Genomic DNA, 21,013 nt, shown 5'->3' with positions numbered 1-21,013 from the left:
CACATTGCAGAAGCAAAAAAATCATAATGCTTTTCATAAGAAAGGAGGCTATGTGTATTTGTAAATTCACAATGTATATGTGTGTATGTATATACCAAGACATATACAAATAGACAGAAATATATAGTCAGAGGTATGTGTGCCACTGAAGCAATTACAAGTCTGTCAGACAGATTCAAGTTTAAGAGCCCTGAGCTATGTCTGTGAATGGGGATTGGAGGCAAGTGACACATTTGAGGTATCTGGAAGGTAGGAAGGGCAGACCTTGGTGACTGTCCTATGTGAGGAAAAAAGACACATTGTAGATGTTCAGTCCATATCTTATGCTGAAGGGATAAATAAATGAAGGTGATGAGTGGGTAAAGATATGGATGGGTGGAGATAATGAATGGATAAACAGATGGATGAATGCATGAATGGGTGGAAGGATGCTATAGATAAACAGGTGCTACATAAGGATGGACACATGGGTGGATACTTGAATAGACAGATGCTATGTATAGATAGAGGGTGGATGGATGGATGGATGGATGGATGGATGGATGGATGGATGGATGGATGGATGGATGAAAGGCTTTCTCTAGACCACCTATCCCAGAGACTACCCCATGTCTTATCCCCAGGCTTCCTGGCAGGCTGCCTCCAGCTGCAGCCTTTGATCACTCCTTTCTTTGCTGACAAAGACTGCGTGGTTGGATTGTACCTAGGACTGCACCCTGGGAAAGCAGCCAAAGACTCCAGATCTGACTTGGGTGTGCAGCAGGAGATTGAGGGCTGATGTGGAAATATCCTCTCCCTGGGGAGAAGGTGGGCCCATGGCAATTATGCAGCAGAAAAGGCTCTTCAAGTAAACCTGTCTTGCACAAACAGGTTGGAGTTAAATTTGACCTAAGCTATGAATCATACTGTCAGTCTCCCATTCAACCACATCACTGAGCCAGCAACCTTTGTGAGTGCTACTATTTATATAGATACAAATATATGTATTTATACAGCCAGAGATATGTGTGCAACTGAAGCATTCTGATTAATTGTCTCCTGCGGATGAAAAACTTTTTTTCATCACTCTGCCTTTTGTGTTCAGTAAAAGCTGGTTCAAGGATGTAGAGAGGAAGGCCTTTAAAGGACCAAGAATGCCAGGAGTGGGAAGAAAGATCAACAATTCATTCAGCAAACTCTTCCTGATGCCTACTCTGGGAAGAGCTCTTGGGAGTGGGAGTGGGGTGGTGGAGGGTACAAAAATTAATGAGACAGGCATTTCGCCCCCATGTTATTCAAAGTCTGGTGGGACTGCTGAGTGACAAGAGGAAGGGTAGTGGGTGGTTAAGGATTTAGATTTTGAAATCAAATAGATGGAGATTCAAATCCCAGCACATATGAAGTTGCATGAACTTGGCAAACTATTTTAAGTCTCTGAGTCCAAGCTCTTACCCTTAATGAATATAAACATATCTATACATCTAAATGTATAGATGTACATATGTAATATATATTCCACCTTCCGGAATTTTGTAAATCCAGGATAAGACAATGAGCGTACAGCCTGGCCCAGAATAAACATTCAAGTCTCATCAGCATTATCACTGTCACCTTCATAGCTAATACTTTCCCAGCATTCAGTGTGTGGCAGGTACAAAAAGCACTTCTATGTACTAACTCACTTAATCTGCATGACCCTAAGGGAGATGCTATTATTCTTTCTCCATTTTTCAGGTAAAAAAGTGTGACACAAAGAGGCTAAGTGATTTACCCAAGGTTATGTCCCTCTGCTAATGGGTAGGGCCAGGTCTCAGCTCAGAATACAAATCCAGATCCAAATGGACACAAATCTACCCCAGGATTTCATCAGCATCTTTGTGACTCCTCCCCCTTTTTTTTCAAGATTTATTTATTTGTGCATACAAGAACTGGGGTACAGGCCAGAGGTTGGGGGAGTGGGTGAGAAGACTCACCAGAGACAGAGTAGCGAACAGAACAGGCAGAATGACTGATATACACTGCCGGGGCGGAGCAGTGGGCGAGACAGGAGAGGTCTGCTGCACCATGTGGGTAGCTCCCTGGCTGGGTATTGAACTCATTCTGCAATGGCTGCGGATAGCCCCATAGTGCTGCACCTCAACCCGTGGCACCTCCAGGGAGGCCTATGACTCCTACTCTTAATGGTGAGGATTCCCCTGCCCCAGCCTTGATGACAAAGAGGACAAAGGGAAATTGCTTTCTTGATTATTGATTATTGTTACATGCCAGGTGTTTCATGTAGAGAAGACGTATCAGCGTCTGGGGTTCCGATCCATGCCCTCCTCCCGTGATGAGAAAGGGGCTCACGACCACAGTGAAGAGGAACAGCTGGCTTGAGAGGCATCGCCCAGTGTCAGGTCCTGACTCCATTTCCTCTAAGTGACTCTGGGCAAATCAATTCCCCAGTGCCCATCCCACAACCACCAGTACTTTACCTACCAAAAAACACTTCTCTCATCGCTCTTCTAAATATTTTACTAATGGGCCAGGACAATTGTAGCCCCAGTCTCTGAATGAAAAAGGAGAGAGAGGCCAGGTAACTTGCCTTTGGTCAGACAACTGGCAAAGGACAGGTTCCAAACCAGTCTACCTCCAAGGTCTGTCTTCCTAAGCCTAGCCCCCTCTGGCCTTGTAGGCCTGGTCACACTGAATCCCCCCAATAGCACACAGGGGGCAAATATTGTCATACCCGTTTCACAGATGAGGAAACTGAGGTTCAGAGGTTAAAACACTCACCCACGTCCTCCAACTTCGATGTGGCAGTGACTCAAGCCAGAGGCCAGGTTGTCCAAAGGTGGGGTGTTCTCCACACAGCAGAGCCAGGGTCCTTTTGGGTACAAGTCTGATCTGGTGGCTGTCCCCCTCAGATACACCCACTAATTTCTCATTGCCCTCTGGGTAAAGTTCAAGCACTTTAACCAGACTTACTTGACAACCAGTCCAGTGCCCTCTCTGTGCCGTCGCTCACCCACCTTCCTTACAACACTGAGTCACACCCAATAGCACACTGCTCCCAACGGTGCCAGGCTCACCCGGCATCCTGCCCAGATGTCCTCAAGAAGCCCAGAACCTCCCACTCTACAGTCCATGGAAAACGCAGCTCCATTCCCGAGTTCCTGGGGCTTCCTGGGGCTTGGCCTGCTTCCCTGTGTGGACGGTGTTGGGCGTACATCTCCACATCTTCCCAAACCTTGCAGGCAGCCCCCTGTCCTTCAGTGGGCTCAGGCAGCACTACACAGAAAGCCTCGAACAAATACAGGGGTGAGGTCACAAGGCGGTGCCCAGAGGGCTGGGCAGCTTCTGGGAACAGCCTGGCCCTGGGAGTACTCCAGGAAGAGAAAAGGAGGGAGGCAGCAGACAACTGGCAGCACCCCACCCCACCACCAGCCCTAATCCACCTCAGAACCAGAATATACGCCTTTCCTTGACTCAGTTTCCACATTATACCATCCCCTCCTGTCACTTAAGTAACAGTCTTGAGAATCTCGCGTCCCATGCAGCCCCCAAAGAGTTCATCGACCTGTTATTTTATGACAGTGACGGGGCCGTCCCGAGACAAGCCATGCCAGGTCCCACCCCAGGCCAACAGAAACTAAATTTGTATTTTTTTAATTTCCCTAAAGCATAAACAGAGCGTTCCTTCCACCACACTCCAGTGAGCGTCCGTCACGAAGGTGACTCTGGATTCAGTGGCAGAGGACACAGACCCCATCTTCTGCAGGCGGGGGATCCAAGGATCTGTGGGCATCTTTTAAAACTACCACAAGATGCATCAAGAAGACAATGAGCAACCACACATCCCACTGGGTCCTAACACTAAAAAGAAATCCTTCTAAACAGACACAATGATATTTTGTGGCTTTAATTTGCATTTTTTTTTTATTGCTAGTGAGGCTCAATGAATTTCAATTTCTGTCTTACAAATTGCATTTCCTGGTAGGGAAACATGCCTGTAGGAGTGGACTGGCTCAAGGCCACAGTCCCACTCTCTGCGAGGGAAGGGGAGTAAGCTGAGCACTAATTATAACGATAATTTGAATATAGTAGCTATGGTTCCAGAGCACTCAATGCGAGCCAGCTTCGTGCTAATCGTTGTGTTCAGCCTCCTGAGACGTGACAGGAGCCCCATGCATCAGGGCCCCCTCTGGTAGACCCAGCGCTCAGGCCCCATCTCATGGGCTGCCCCCTGGGGCCTCCTGCAAAGACCTTTTCTATGCTGCTCCTCTGGGGAGTGTCTGCGTTTCATCCTCTGGCCACTCAGCCACTTACCTGTCCCAGAATCCACTCGCTCAGAGCGTTTTGTACGTTTTACCAAGTCGAACAAAGACAGGAACATCTCGAGCACCAGGCAGCGGGTTTATTTCACACTGTTGCCCAACTTCTTTGCTTGTCTTCGCGCGCCTCCTCCTCGGGAACAAAAGGCGTCCCTTTCCCAGCACAGCCGCGCAGCCACCGCCTTTGGTGGTTTCAACAAGCCCTGGTGATGCTGCGCGGGTGAGCTAGGGGTGGGAATTCTACGGGGACCACACTGGAAAAAGCATGCATTGTACAAAAATGAAGAATGATGTAAAATATATATAAATAAAGCAAATTTAAAAATCAAGACGTAAACATGCCCAGGTGAGAGCGAGTGTGTGTCTCTCACTCTCCATGGGCTTCCCGAGGTATTTATTTCCAAACAATTTACAGGACAAAATGGAAAATAAAATATTGTCTCAGACTTTTAATATCTAGGAGGTGGGAGGCTAATCCTAATCTCATTTTATGGATGAGGAAAGTAAGGCTAAAAGAAACAGCATCATTTGTCTGCGGTCCCACGCTGACCCAGCCTAAGAAACTCAGAGGGGGGCTGCCCCCTCAGCAAGAACTTCCTATGGCCCCTTAGCTGGCAGCACAGTGTCTTGTCCCCATGCTCCTTGCTGCTGTTCCCTGCATTTCTCACGGCTCATGCCACAGTCTCCCCATCACTGCTCCACAGAGAGAACACGGCCCCTTCCCGCATCCACAAATCAGCTCAACTGCAAAAACTGGAGATGGATCAGAGATGCACCCCCAAGTCAGCTTGTAAAGTAAGGTGGTTATGACCTTGAGACGTCACCCTGCAGCACCCCCAGCACTCAGCCTTGAGAGCAAGAAGGCCTGCAGCAACTCTTGAGTGGAGCACGTCCCCCCACCCATGGGTGGAGCTCAGCCTGCACCAAGGCTCACAACTGACTCACACGCCTAGATACCTTTCCGTTTTCCCAGCTCAGGCAAAGATGAAATTCTCTGCCTCATTGTGTGCCTGTTCTTGGGGGCGGGGGCTTTGGGTAGATTTCTGAAAGGCAATTATGCTTATTACTGGTTAGGATTTCAGAAACCTTCTCTGTTTGCTGAGTGCATTAATTTTCAGCCCTTTCTATCACTCATACTTCCTGACAGCCCCATTTTGCAGGTGGAAAAAATGTACAGATAGAGAGCATGGAGAAAGGCTGCAACAAAATCCAAGGAATGAAAAGAGAGATTCAAAGGTAACATTTTAGTTTGTTCTAAAACCTAGGGCTGGCTGAAAAAAAAATTAAACCTTACCCAAAGATATCATGAAAAAAAAAAAAATGGAACCACAATAATAATAGAAGGTGTAGATTTGAGGCTGGGCATAGCCAATGAAGCACGCAGGGTTACCTCTGCACCCTCCAAATGCCTACTACAATTAAAGAGGAGACCCACAAGGATGAAGAGAATGAGGAAGACAACAGGATTTATGCGGAAGCTGTGTAGCAAATGGACAAATGGTGACGGACGGCAGAACTTAAAGAGCTGAAACCTACACCAGGCAGTGGAAAAGCAGAAAAGCCATCTGATTTATGAGATGGGTTCCCCAGAAGGCTCAGGAATTAGAGGTGACATGTGTCTCTTAAAATAAGGTACAGATAAGGCAGGAAATGGCAGCTTTGTTAAAGGTCTATAAAAGAAGTAGTTAGGCCTCTGGGTGAGGGCCCCTCCCCTAAGTAGAAGATTAGAGGGTGTCTTTCTGGGTTGAAGTAGGAGATCTGGTTGGGGACTAGGGGTGCTCTCGAACCCAGGAAAGGGCTTAGTAAAGCTAGAGGTATAATCTGAACGCTGAGGCCTCATTCTTGTCTCCACCCTGAGTGAGTCTGGTTTATGCCCCACCAGGCAGTCAGCTAGAGGACTCCACACTGGGAAAAATGAGCAGCCCAAGTAAAAGGCCCAAAGGCACTCACAGCTGGGGCTTTCCCCAAATAAACAACCCAGCCAGATCAGTCATCTCCCAATCAACACCTTTCTCCTATGCATTTATTTACATTTATAATCGCTGAAAAAGGAGGGAGGCTGTCATTATCCACTTGCTTTTTTAATTTAATCATGAACTACAGACACAACCCATGTCTGGACTAGAAGTCTATACGTGCGATAGACATGTCTGAAGAACTGGATATTCACACTGTCTCCCATGGGTGACTTATTACATAGGGAGGAGACAAAGTCCCTCTCCAATGAGAAATCTAGTGAACCCTGCTTTAACCAATTGATGAAACTTGGCTTCACCAATAGGGGAGGGTTCCAGTAGACTCACCACAATCTTCGCTTGTGGCCAAGTGCTGCAGGAGGCCTTGGATGCCCCAGCCAAATAAGACACTGGCAAGCAGCAAAGCTAAAGGGCCTCACACCGTGGGGCCAAAGGTAAAGGGCCTCACACCGTGGAGCTAAAAATTCCTTGTGCCTCACACCGTGGGGCTAAAAATCTAACATTCCTTCATTTTTTGTTCTTGGTCATAAAAAAAAAAAACAAAATTTCCCAAAAAGTACATTAGGCTATAAATTATATGTATCAACAAACTACAAACAATTGACACAAAAAATTACCTGTTTAAAAATTAGTTACTACACAATTCGGCCCAATTAACAATGAAAAACAATTTATTCTATATATCTGACAAACAATCCAACATAACAATTATAGTAAATCCTTCTTTTGTTTTTTAAAAGTTTCCTTTTTATTTAAAAGTTTCTTTAAAAAGTTTTTTTTGCTTGTATTTTTTATTTATTTATTTGTTTGTTTGTTTGTTTATACAAGCACTGGGTACAGTCAGAAGCGCGGGAGGGTGAGAGAATTCACCGGAGCCAGAGCGGGGAGCAGAGCAGGCAGAAGGACCGAAGTACACTGCTGAGGGGAGCAGCGGGCGGCAGGAGAGGTCTGCGCGCCATGCGGGACCCTCCTCCGGTGGCCGGGGAGCAGCCGGGGATCGAACCGGCGCTGCAGAGGCTGCGGGCAGCTTCGCAACCCAGCGCTCAACCGCTGCACCACCGGGGAGGCCCTTAAAAAAGTTTTTAAATAAAATTAACTATATTAAAAAGTTTGTGGATAAAAAAAATTCTAATAACTAAACAACAGCTGGTCTCTGACTAAAGGTCATATAAATAAAATAGTCTTTTAATGCTTAGGCTTTAGCTAATAAAAATGTACTGGCGACTATCCACTGTCTTAGGTAATTGTCTAGCTAAAATAATAAGTTTGAGTGTTAGGTTTGGTTTTTTATCTATTAACCTTAAAGACTACCGTCTAACTGGGACGTATAGAAGCCAATAGTCTATGAAAATATAATACACTATTTGTTTCTACTTTATACATAATAATGTATTTTTTTAATTACTAATAATAAATAAATAAAAACCTACTAAGTTTCTCGACAAAAATACTAACACCTCACCAAGTGTCGGTGTCTCCTCATTCTACCTCATCCCCTTCCCCTCAGCCCTTAAGTTTCAGCCCCTTCCAAGTCACCAAGACCATCTCATCCTTTCAAAAACCCCTAACACAACATTTTGCCAAAGGCTGGTCCCCGACAGCCAAGAGCACATGGGGAATCAACGGGACGTGATGAGACACATGCTGCTATCACATATTCCTTCTAATATGATCCACTCATGAGAACACCACATTATTTCCATGACATTCCCACCAAAAACACACAACCTGGATGTAGCTAGGAAGAATCAGACAAGCCCAGGATGTGAGCCTTTCTCCTCAGTGTCAAAACTGTCAAAGCTAAGAAGGAAAAAGACTAGGACCCTGCTCTAGATTGAAGGCAGCTAAAGACCTATGACAACTAAATGTAGTTGAAGTGGGCCTCCCTGGTGGCACAGGGGTTAAAGTCTCAACACTATATCACCAGCCACTGTGGCATGAGTTTGATCCCCGGCCAGGGAACTGACCCACATGGCACAGCAGACCTCTCCTGTCGCGCCTGCTGCTCCCCTCAGCAGCATATTTCAGTAAATCTACCTGTTCTGCTCCCCATTCTGTCTCTGGTGAATCCTCTCACCCCTCACACCTCTTGCCTAGACCCCAGTTCTTGTATGTAAAATAAGTAAAATAAATCCTTTTAAAAAAAAAAAAGTAGCTGAATTCTCAATTGAAAAAAAATTAGCCACACAAAAGGATCTTTGGGGGACAACTGGGGAACTATAGAACATAAATTTGAATACTATATGGACTATTAATTAACATATTAATGTTGAATTTCCTGAGTGTGACACACACTTGGCAAAGTACCAATGATTGGAGAAACCGGGCAAAGGATCGATGGGAGTTCATTGTACAATTCTTGCAAGTTTTCTATAGACTTGAAATTTTTCAGAATAAAAAGCTGGAGGTTAGGGCGTTGGTCTCTGGATGTGATCTACAACATCCATTTGAGTGGTGACTCAACTTCTCTAAGTGCCATTGCCTCCTCTGTCAAAGGTGATAATAATAGAACCTACCTCACGAGGTTGTTGAATTAAATGAGATAATGCCTGCAAAGTGCGTATCATAGTTCCTGACATAGTAAATGTTAGCTGTCATTATCATCTGCCTCATTCTCTTTAATGGATGCATAATCCCATTGTCTTGAGTTTCTCTTGATTTGGCAGGAAAGTCATCACCCAGCTAATGAGCTCTGCTATTTTCTTGTCAGTGCAAGATAAGGTGGTCACAGCTTTTGCTGTCTGCTCTGGATTAGAGCAGAACGAAGTCTTGCTCTGACTGTTGGATTTGAGTGCCCACTAGCGAACACCTGTAGTTTGGAGCCCCTTTATCCTTTGGTAAAGATCCTCCTTCCATAGGGCAACCCATTCACTGTGGTGGAGTTTGGCTGACTCTGCTTCCCCTATAGCACTGGCTAGCCACTCAAGCCAGTCCTGGAAAGAAGTTTTTTCCTCCTGGCCATCCATAGTGTTCCTCCCTAGGAGATCTTTGCCAACATGATCTGGAATACCTGCTATGAACCAGAAATAGACACCTGGAGAAAGCCCCACTCTGCACACAGGCAATCCTTGGGTCCAGAAGTGGGGGTGGGGGGGCAGATAATGTGCAGACTCAGGTCCATGAGATCTTGAGTCCCCAAGAGATCGATCCTTTCCATTTCTCCATCATTCCTTCAAATGAGACACCAAAATTAAACTTCTCAGAAACCTGCTTTATCTGCAAGGCAGAGATTTAAGGTTCTCTCTAAAAAGACCTGCAAGGAGCAATTTTCTACCAATTACCACTGGTTTCTCATCAACACCATTCCCTTGGGAGGCATTAACAGAGGGGAGATGGTACCAGATGATAATGTCAAGGAACCGGCACTATTAAATAACTTCTGGAAATCCCCAAGGCTTAATGCCAATGCTGTTCTTTTGAACCTTCCATTTCTCTCTCTCTCTCTTTTTTAAGCACACTCCAGTTTTTTCATCTTATTGTGTTCAGGTCATCCTTTGACGCAAGTGGGACAAATATAGTCATATTCGTCTCTCTAACAGCAGAGGGGGTGGTGCTTTGTCGTGGAGAACAGCACAGAGCTGGCATCAGACTGCCTACATTCACTCTTGGCTCTGCCAATTAGCAGCTCTGTGACTTTGGGTCAGTGGGTCTGCTTCTTTGAGACTTAGTTCCCTCATCTGTAAAATGGGGGTAAAAAAGTACCTTCAAGATTCCTACCCTCAATGGAGCTGGATTCCTACGCTGGCAGGACTGGTTCTACGGCAGGCAGAGCTATGGTCCTCCAGACCCATGGCACCACTAGGCTACCATTTTGACTCATAACTACAGAATAAAGATTCTAGTTGCCCTAACCAAAAAAAGTACCTGCTTCATGGCATTGTGGTGAAACTCAGATGAAGGAATTAATGCAGTGGCAAACCTTGGCACATAGTAAGTGCTCAATACTTACTGTGAATACTGTATGTTATTACTATTGTTGTTATTACAGACAGTCCAGGGACGAAAAATTAGGCAAGCAATCATGGAGGGCTGCCAGGCAGAAGCATGATGTTAGACATGGAAGCAGATCCAAAGGGCTAAGAAAGCTAAAAAGATTTTCATTGTTAGGTTAGGGAAAGTGGGTGGTGGTGCTGATGCAAGGTAAAAATAATAATAATGCAAATAATTAAAAAGGAGTCCTCGATAAAAGATGTTTCAAGATAGAATCAATGCTGGGGCACATAATACAGGATTTAGGGTGAACTCCACAGCATGAGGACAGGAGCTAACATCTCTGCCTGGGAATCAGCACAGAATCCAGCCCAAGGAGATCTTAGATGAACACATACAGAAAGGTTTAAGTGTTTGTATGAAGACATTTTTTATAAACAGATGTGGTTTGAGAAGCCTCTTGCCAAACTCTCACAGTGAAGTAATGTTGGGGTTTTAGACTTGGCTTGGTCTAAAATTCAGTTCTATCCAATGCCAGATTTCCTGATCTTTCTATGACATCCTACTGCCTTTATTGATTTCTCTCCACATCTCCCCAAGTTCTGAAACATAGTGGGTGCTTGTTCCACACTGGCAGAGAGGATGGAAGGCTGGGTAGAGGGTGTGTGGAAGGTGGACTATGGAACCGTAGGTGGATGGCACATGAATGATAAGTGACAGATGACTTAGACGGTAGCTAGATGGTAGATGGTAGCTAGATCAATGGATGGATGGTGGCCAGGAGAGTGGGTGGAGGGTGCCCCATGACTGGAAGAAAGAAGTGGATGAGTAGTCAGATGGTTGAGAGAATGGACGGTGAAAAGAATGGATGGATGAATGGTGGACAGATGGACAGAGTCACAGGCTTGCTTTATACTTAATAGCTCATGAGGTAGATACCACCTAAAGACCAAGCAGTAGCCCAGGGTGAAGAGGAGATGAAGAAGCAACTAAGTATAGACAGAGACTTAGGAACCCAGTTCTACTAATGCTAGCTACAAAGTGCTATAGATAATTCAGTACCCACATTCAGAGCCTGTGCCAACCCTGTACAGAGATCATCTCACTTTGTTATACCCATAAAGGGGCTGGAGCATTGAGAAGTCCGTCTCCAAGTTGCACAGGGAGCAGTTGGCAGTATCAGATCTCAGTCTCGGCTGCTGGAAACTCCAAGTTCCCATGCTTAACCTCTATGGTTAGCTCCTGTGGTTGACCTTTCTCTTCACAGAAGAAACTTATAACACTAGCTAGAAGTCAGGGAATACTTTTCAGGAAAGGAGACACCTGAGCTGAGTCTTAAATGGCAAGATAATAAAGGGCTTTTGAGGCAGAAAGAACAGAGCGCTGAGCTCCAAGAGACATGCAAATCCTTCCTGCAAGTGAGAAGAAAATAGGAAAAAAAGACAAGATAGAGAGGTAGGCTGGGACCACAACAGGGAGAGTTTCGACTGCCAAATATAGAATAATTAATAGTGATATTAATAGCAATGATGATTATGAGTCAAAAAAGTACATTCTGCTAAGTACTTGTATTATTGCCTCTAATCCTTTCAAATATATGAGATTGGTTCTTACTTAATTATTAGCCCAAATGGCAGCTGAGGATGTGAAAAAGTTCAGCAACTTACTGGAGGTCATACAGCTGCTAAGTGGCAAAACTGAGATTTGAACCCAGGTCTTGCTGACTCCAAGGTCCAAGCTAACTTAACAATCATGCTGTCCCACAGGGGACCTTGAAGTTGGTCTGCCCTACAAGGGTGATGGACTTCCTTCTGGTGAATTGGAAGCCATTGAAAGCTTTTAAACAGGGGAATAACCTCATAAATGTGTATATTATACATACCCCTGCTGATGAGTCGTAAGTTGGACAGAGAAAGACAAAACCGATCTCTGTAGAAGGTTCACCTTTGGTTGACTTCTTTGTCAAGCCTAGCTTGGCCTAAACAACCTGCTGGGTGCCTGTGTCAGTCACTGATGGAAGTCAAGACAACAGCTCTACTATGTGACTTTAAGCAGGACCCAACCCTCACTTGCTCTAAGACTCCTTATAGGATACAAAGGGCTGGCTGATAGATCCAGAGCCACCAACATTCCCTCCTATGTCTTCTGAGACTACGCAACTAACTATGCCACTTTTAGCAACTTATAATAGCCTCGGGAAGTTGACATCTGCATTTCCCCTCTCACTACCATGAAGTTCCAGTGGCTCTTCCTTCCAACATAAAAGAGTTATTTTTGGTCACTGTTCAATGCAAAGCTTTGTTCTCCCAGCCCTCTGGTCTCATCGTCATCTGTTCTCTACAGAATCTTCTGCAACACACCTTTACATTCCAGAGCCACTCACTCCAAGAGGAAAGCTATTTATAAGCCTCTGACAGTGTATAATTGCTGATTGCATCTAGCTGGGAAGTTGTCAACAAGTAGCATTATGCTGGAGGCTGGCTCCTGAAATGCCAGCTTAGTTGTCAACTGTCGTTGGCTTGAGAACTGGGGAAGGTTTGCATCCCATTAAATGCAATCCAGAAACTAAACTGGTATGCGGAGAGGACTGGGACAAAGCAAATGGTGACCATGGCCTTGGCCCATGTCCTGAAGAGTTTTCAGGTGGGACTGGTCCTCTCAGTCTTGGTTGAAGGCAGGCAGTGGGCATTCGCAGTGGTTTATCGGTGCGGGCTTTGGAAACAGGCTGCCTGGGTTCAAAGTTCAGCTCCAGTTCTTATGGGTGATTCAACCTTGACAAGTGACTAGCATCTCTGTGCCTCCATTCCCTCAAGTGGAAAATGGGAATGTAGGTTTCAGGTGGGATTGTGTGGAAAGTCATTAGAATCACCAAGGCGCAAAGTAACTGCTTAACAAAGTGCTGGATATTATTGTTATTACCAGGAGTCCAGGGGCAGTGAGAGGCCCCACTGGCCTGAAGAAACAAGCACAGCATAAGGCAGTGGTTCTCAAGGTATGGCCCCAGCTTTAGCAGGGAACGTGTTAGAAATGAAATTCTTAGACCACCAGACCCACCAAATCAGAACCTCTGGGGACGGGGCCATAAATCTGGGTTTGAATAACCCCTCCGGGTGATGCCAACACCCTTAACCCCTGAGAGACCTGCCTTCAAGCCCTGCCTTCCACTCCTTTTAAGACACCCCTAACTGGCCAGTCTTCTGAGATGGATAAAAACGACAGCATTAGCTGTGCGAATTAAGTCAGAGTCTCTCTTTTTTCTGAGCTGTATTCCTCTCACTGTAAAAGGGGTGAAAATACAGGTTGTGTGAGGAACCAATGAAAATAGGGGTTTGCAAGCCTGATGGACCCAGCCCACCTCTGTCTTACCTTCCCAGAAGCCCTTAGGAAAACGTGCCTGAGACAAACGGTAGGCCCAGCTGATTTAAGAGTCTGGTTCATTGGCTTTGGAAACATATAGACCTTCATAGGGAGGAAAAAAACATCAGAGAGGGGAGTCCCTGAGAGACTCTCAGCAGGGGGCGTTCCCTCCTCCCAGTCAGGATCCAGTGCCTCCCTGACTTTTGGAAAGGCAGGAGCAGGGAGCCTTCCAGGGCTGGAGGAGAGCGTGGCCTCAGAAAGGACTGGGACTCAAATCTTGGCTCCAGCAGAGTGATAGGGGCAATTTGCTATCCCTCTGAGCCTTTCTATAAAATGAAAATAATCATCCCCCCCATTCAGGGTTGTTGAGGTGACAAAATGAGGCTCTTGTCCAAAAGACCCTACTAAACACCTACTGCGCGCAGGTTCTGCTCTGGCTCTGCAGGGACTGCAGGAACTAAGGCACACCCCGCCCCCTCCACCCCAGGGCTAAGAGGAGACAAATGGTGAGAGATACACGAGGGGCCCATCCCCATGTGTGCGGTGAAGGAGGGGAGAGGAAGTCACAGTGGGGAGCGGAAAATCAGTGAGCAAAAGTGCAGAATCTTGAAAACTGAACGGTAAGAGGATTTTCAGCTGGGGAGTGCAGCGATCAAATTTGAATGATTTTTTTTGTTTGTTTCTGAGTTTTTATTAACATGGGTTTTCTTTAAAAAGATTTATTTTTATTGATGCATACAAGAACTGAGCTGTAGGCCAGAGGTGCAGGGGGTGAGAGGATTCAACAGAGACAGAGTGGGGAACAGAACAGAACAGTGTATTTCAGGATTGACTGAAGTACACTGCTGAGGGGCGCAGCAGGCGAGACAGGAGAGGTCTGCTGCGCCATGTAGGGTATGTCCCTGGCCGGGGATAGAACTTAAACTGCAGTGACGCAATAGTTGGATAGCCTGAGATTTTAACACCACCAGGGAGGCCCCCTTAACGTTGGTTTTTTTTTAAAAACTTACACCAGTGAGGGTGGGGAAGGTGATAGAAATAGGCAGGGCAGGGCAGGGCAGGAGAAAGAAATTCTCCTCTATTGGGAGTAAAGTTCCAGGTTCATCCCATGATGGATTTCTTAGCCACCCCCGTCCCTGCCTCCAACACGGTCCTTGAAAACTGTGTACCACTTCTTTAAGACAATCTTACTCCTCTGGGTGCCTGACTGGGCTGTGATCAGCTTCTGAAGTTCCCTGATGGGGTCATCCGTGTTGTACAACAGGGCCTTCTCCCCCAGGTGGTCATTACAGATCGCCGCCACCATTTTGTCTGGAGCTCAAATCATCTGGAACCAGCTGATGCTAGTGCCAAATCTGAATTTCTCAAAGAGCTTTCTCATTTAAAAAACAAACAAACAGAATGGGCCATCCCAAGTGCGGTGAGGGTGTGGAGCGACGGGACTCTCACACATTGCTGCTGGAATAGAAGCCCACACACATATTTGGAAAACAGTCTGACAATTTCGTAGGAAGTTTAACATGTCCTTATCCTCCAGCCCAGTAATCCCACTTGTAGGTATTTACCCAGGTGATATTAAACATATGTTGATACACATAAACTGGAGGGGAATATTTGTTGCAACTTTATGCATAATCACCCCCAAGCTGGGAACAGTCCAGATCCCCTTGGCTGGTCACGGGAGAAGCTGTGTTGTCCCTCTGTGAAGTGCTTCCTGCTCGACAGTGGAGAAAAACGAATTACTGGCACATACAACAGTGGCTTGACTCACATGAGAATTATACTGCGAGAAAGAGGACAGACACAAAAGAGAACACACTATATTATTCTATTTTTATGCTATTTTAGAAAAGCCAAAATTACATGGTTAGAAAACAGGTCAGTGGTTGCCAGGGAGTGGAGGAGAGAGGATATTGATACAAAGGGGCAGAGGGGAACTCTTCAGGGTGACAGAGGGTCTATATCTTGATTCTGGCAGTGGTTACCTGACTCTGTGTTTGTCAAAATTTACAGAACTGTATACTAAAAAGAGTGCATTTTACTGTATGTGAGCTATGCCTTTTATAACAATAACATATTTGTTACAGAGAGAATAGATTGGGATGAAGGACAATTAGAGGTCTTTGCAGATAAAAGCTAAGAGATGACCAAGCCTGTGCTGGTGTGTGGCAGCCAGGCTAGAAAAGAAGACAGACAACAGATTCAAGAGCTAATTAGGAGGTAAATATACACACACAAAATGCCACACAGCTTAAGGCTGGCACCTTGCGGGCTCACTCTTGGTTGCCCTCTCTGTCGCGTCTAAGTCATGTACATGCATAGACGGCTTTCAAATACGTATCTGCAGTTCCTGCCAGTTAGAGTTTGCTGTGGCCCTGTGGGTTAGTGGAGGAGACGCTATCCAGAAGGACAGTCCGGTAGGACCATCTCTGGGTGAGCAGGCAGGGGCACCGTTGGGGACCCAGTGGAACAGAAATTCACCAGAGGGCAGTAGGACCACTAGAATCAAGACACACTCAAGGTGTGACTGGGATTCTGAGTGATGGCTGCAGAGTGACAACCAGCCCCCATCTGTGAATAAGGGTGACATGTCATCCGGGAGGTCAGCTCTGGGCTGCTGTGAGCCCTCCCTGTACCTGCCTATACCTCCCTTCTCATCTGGGTCTGTGAGCCTCAGAGATGGCCATGAATCATGAGTTAAAGCTCAGGTTCTAATTATTTCCTTGGGTGACAATAGCCTGCCTTTCAAGTCTTAGAGACAGAGAGTGAATCCTGGGCTGTGAGACCTGGACTGGGGCGTCACAAGACCTGAATCATCATCCCAGTTCTGATTCTGACTTATTTTTACTCCCTGGACTTTGCCTTCTACATTTGGAAAAAGGGCTGGATGATCTCCAAGAACTCATCCAGCTTTAAAAATAAGTGAATTCTACTTAAAAGGTTTTCATTTGACCCAACCTGGTTCCAAAATGTATGCTTAAAAAGTTTAGCAAGAGGGATTGAGCAGGACAAAATAAGTAAATTAGGAATTGGGATGAAGGAGGGCAGTCGTTAAGAATATAAGCCTGTTAAGTTGCTAGAAATTGACTTTATGCTTGACCTTGGAGATTTAATTCATCTCCAAGCTTTCTAGCCGCCAAAGCAAAGAGGCAATCAAGGCTCAGTAGCTCAAGTCTGTTTAATGAAATATTTATGGAGATGGAAATGTTCTATCTCTGCCCCATTTTAATACGGCCACTAGCACATGTGGCTTTTGAACAATTGACATGGGGGTAGTGTGATTAAGGGCTGGAATTTTTAATTTTTTCTTAATTTTAATGATTACGAATTGGAAAAACCATATGTGACAAGTGGCTATTGTTTTGGATAGGGCAGCTTTAGATCATTCAGTGTTTCCCCAGTGTACCAATTATAACCTTACTGTCTTTCAGTTCCAAAGTCACCCCTCATTGCCTGCTCTACAATAATAAAGATGGGCCTTGTATTTCTTCCTCCTTTGCCAGCTGGCACAATGTTGTCTTGTCAGTAGAGGCATAGGAGGGGTAGTGAAGGGCTGCTCCCAGGCCACTCCTCTGGGTAGCTTCTACAGCTCTGCAAGGGCCATGCATCACCAGGTTCTGGCAGGACTTGCAGGGACTGTGTGCCCCAGCTCCAGCATCACATATGACATCTCCTGCAGTGCATACAGTTTCTCTGAACCAGGCTCCAGTAGCAAGAGTAGTTTCTCCAATACTCAGTCCCTGAAAAACAGGCACCAGCTCCTGCAGTTTGCTGCAACCAGCATGCCCAGAGGCCAGCAGCTTGCCCCAGAACCTCTTCAGGTGACTTCAAAGTGGAATGCTGCAAGTGAAGCACCTCCCTGTGGGCAGGCTTCCTTAGGTCCCGCTGGGGGTATTTTGCAGATATTCTAAGGTATTGCATCTCCTTGTAGGTAGCTGTGATACTGGAATAGGCCTGTTTGTCACTACCAAAAAGCCAATAAACAGAGACAAGAATTGAATCTATAAGCACTTTTATTTTTCAGATTGCTGAACAGCGATCTGAGAGAATGGCGGGCATATCACCCTGAGAAATTCTTCTGCCATGGCCACTCATCTGAGAGAATGGTGGGCACAGCACCCTGAAGAAATCGTTCTGACATCCCATCTTGAGCTGCCCTTTTTATATTGAATTAAACAAAGACAGTTAGTCATAAGCAAACAGCCCACCAGAACAGCCTGTCTCAGTTGACGTTCCTGGTATTTGTCATGTTCAGCCCCCAGAATTTGTTATCAGCTTGTTATCTTGACCCTGGTACATCGGATGGCCTGGCACTCATTCAGGAATCATCAGAGCAGGAATCTCAGTTTAAAGCAAGAGTTTTAGTGTAAAAAAGACCGATCATTAGTCACATGTGTAATATATAGGTGTGGCCTATGCTGTGTGTGTGCAGATTCCTATACCAGGCTCTACCTCAGAGGGGGGATTTCCAGCAAGTCCTGCTGGCACAGTCCTTCAAAGAAGCATCCACTAGCCAATAAATCATCAAATAAGTCATAACCACAAATTCTCTAACAAGGTCTGGATCATGCCTTGGGAGAGAGGTCCCAGCATTGGGCTGTCTATTGCAGTCTCAAAGGTGGAACTGTTGTGTCGGCAACAACACACTGATAAAGAAATGGGAGTCATGGAGCAGGCTGCACAATGCAGGATGCTGCTGAACAAGCAGGATCCTGGCCTTTTTATTGACAGAATAATCATATAGCATCAATTACGTAGGGTAGGAGAAAAAAGAGAAAAAGGGTGATGAAACTGAAAATGTGCTTATATAATCTAGAGCTTCAAGGGAGACTCATACCCCCTTCTGACCAGATTTTTTTTTTAAAGATTTATTTATTTATGTATAAAAGAGCCTGGGTATAGGCCAGAGGTGTGGGGGGTGAGAGGATTCACCAGAGACAAAGTGGGAAACAGAACAGGCAGACTGACTGAAACACACTGCTGAGGGGAGCAGCGGGTGAGACAGGAGAGGTCTGCTGTGCCATGTGGGTAGCTCCCTGGCAGGCCAGGGATCAAACTCTGCTGCAGAGGCTGCGGATTACTTCATGGTGCTGTGCTTAACCCCTTACACCACCAGGGAGGCCCAGTGACCAGATATTTTTTATCTGCTTGACAACCCTGTATTATAATCGAATCCATACCCTGGACCCCAGCTGTGGTTCCAATCTTATTGACAAGGCATTCCACTGATCAGTCTCTGGGTCCACGGTTACACACCAGTCAATGGCCCCCTGGGTGTTCCTGGTCATACCTCATGATATATGCCCATTATCCCAGGGTGATAATGTGTCCTGCTTTTGCTTAATTTGAAAGGAGCCATGTAGGGTCTGGTATCCTACATTCTTTTAGGTCATGTAACTGACCGGCAGTTTGACCTTGTATTGGAGGGCAGAGATGCATGTAACTGAAATGGTGGTCGAGCAGGCCACTTAAGTCTATGCTTAGAGCCTTATATCTGCTACTCCTGCTTTTTTTTTTTTTACAGTTCTTTTACAGTTCAACCCCTTGTTACTCTCATCCTCTCTTGTGGCTAATAATTTTTATATTAAACTTTCTCTGTTCAAATTGCCATGTGGTTTTTATCCTCTGGCTAATAGAAGAGTAGTCTCAGAGAGAGACCTGCAAAAATGGGTTGTGGGCATTGGTGTGGTTATGACCTTGGTTTTGAGTGCAGTAAGGAGCTCCTTACCAATGGGAAAGGGAGGGCTAATAATCCACTGCATCACCACTGTATCAATAATCCAACCAACCATCACCCCGCTTCATTGTGATGAAGGCAACCGGAACAAGCACAGCTTTAGCAAGTCTGGCTTCTCCAGCGGCCTGCAGCCCAGCGCCATCCATTCTCTCCAGCACAGCCTGGACAGCTTCGTGGCAGAGTGCCACAGCCAAGGTTGATCGCCATGAATGCATTCCCAGGTGTCCCAGGCAACTTTGAGTGAGTTCTGGCATCTCTCTGTGGATGACTTGCTCCACACCCAGAGTACACACTTCCAAAAGTCCTGTTGGCGCCATACCTCGGCAACTTCTCTGTCACTCACTGAATCCTGGCCTGGTCCTCTCGATGAGGCCTGGGTCTCAGCCTAGGGGAAGAGAGCTCTTTCTTGGGCTGCCTTTCTCAGCCCTAAGAATAATGGTTCCACTTTATATCTGCTGTTCCTACATTCTTTAAGTCATACTTCAAACACACACACACACACACACACACACACACCAGTTAGTCAAGGACTATCAGCTTTCTCTGGGTAACTAGGAAATAAAGGAACTTCTCTCAAAACCATCAGGAGTGAGGTAGAGAAGTTCTTCCAAAGTATCTCCACTTTTCATCACTCTAGTCTCAAGTTCAGAGTTCTTGATAACCCAGCTGAGCCACTGCCCCTGACTTCTGACTTCCTGTGAGATCATGAATTTTTTTCATGTTCTGGTCATTTTCACGTGGCAGTTGCTTCCTTGCAGCCAAGAATACAGGCCCTGACCATCCTTTACGGAAGAGGAAACAGAATCTCAGAGGGTTTAAGTATCTATCTCCAGTTAAGAACCACGTCTGTCTGACTCCAGAGCCCTTATACTTAACCTCGACGTTGCATTGAGCAGCTGAGGGCTGGTTTCTGACATGCTGCCTGACTGTGCTTATTTCCAAGCACAGGTGCCGGAAGCCTCAATCAGCATCTTCCCTTGTCAGGCATGACCCAGATTAGCTTTGGGAGAAGCCACTGCCAGGAACTGGCTTGTCTTCCACTGCTTCTCTGCCTTCTTAATTGCTGTCCTGTCAAGATAACTCACATGGGCGGGAAAAAGTCTTCTTTCCACTTGTCTGTGGCTTTGGCCTCTTTTGCCCACACACCTTGAAGGTATCACACAGCATCACTTTTTGATGCCTCCTTGTGGGGATGAATTCTGAGTCTAGGCCTCTGGCTTGCAGAGACAAGTGGCATGAAAGGCTCTTTGTTCTGTCAAACTGGTTCATCTGAGCCCAGAAGAACTGAACATTCTGCTCACTTTCTGTCTTCCTGCCTTGGAAGTCCCAGGGTTCTTGAACTTTCCAAACTCTGGGTACCTATGCAGTGGGGACCATTCAGTTTTCATGCAGTTGAGATTCTAGGTCACAAGTATAAGTAAGACAGGCATGAATGGCTCCCCAACATCTTTTCTAACCAACTCTACATGTAGCAAGATGGCCACTTGTGGGGTCCAACAGGAATGGATCCTGATTAATTGAAATCCACTCTGAATTTGTGTGAGATGGACTAGCTGTTCACCTATCCACTTCCTTTTCCTCTGGGCACACAACAGGCAACATTTCTGGATACCTTGCAGCCATGTGTGGCATGTGGCTAAGTTCCAGTAGTGAGAGGGTAATGTTGGACACAAGGGTAATGGACACAAGGGTGAGAGGAGGCCTTGATTGTAGTGTTTGCT

Source organism: Talpa europaea (genome assembly GCF_964194135.1).
Source record: "Talpa europaea genome assembly, chromosome: 11".
Classification (NCBI taxonomy): Eukaryota; Metazoa; Chordata; class Mammalia; order Eulipotyphla; family Talpidae; genus Talpa; species Talpa europaea.
The sequence above is the reverse complement of the archived record's forward strand: the minus strand, read 5'-3'. Positions refer to the sequence as shown.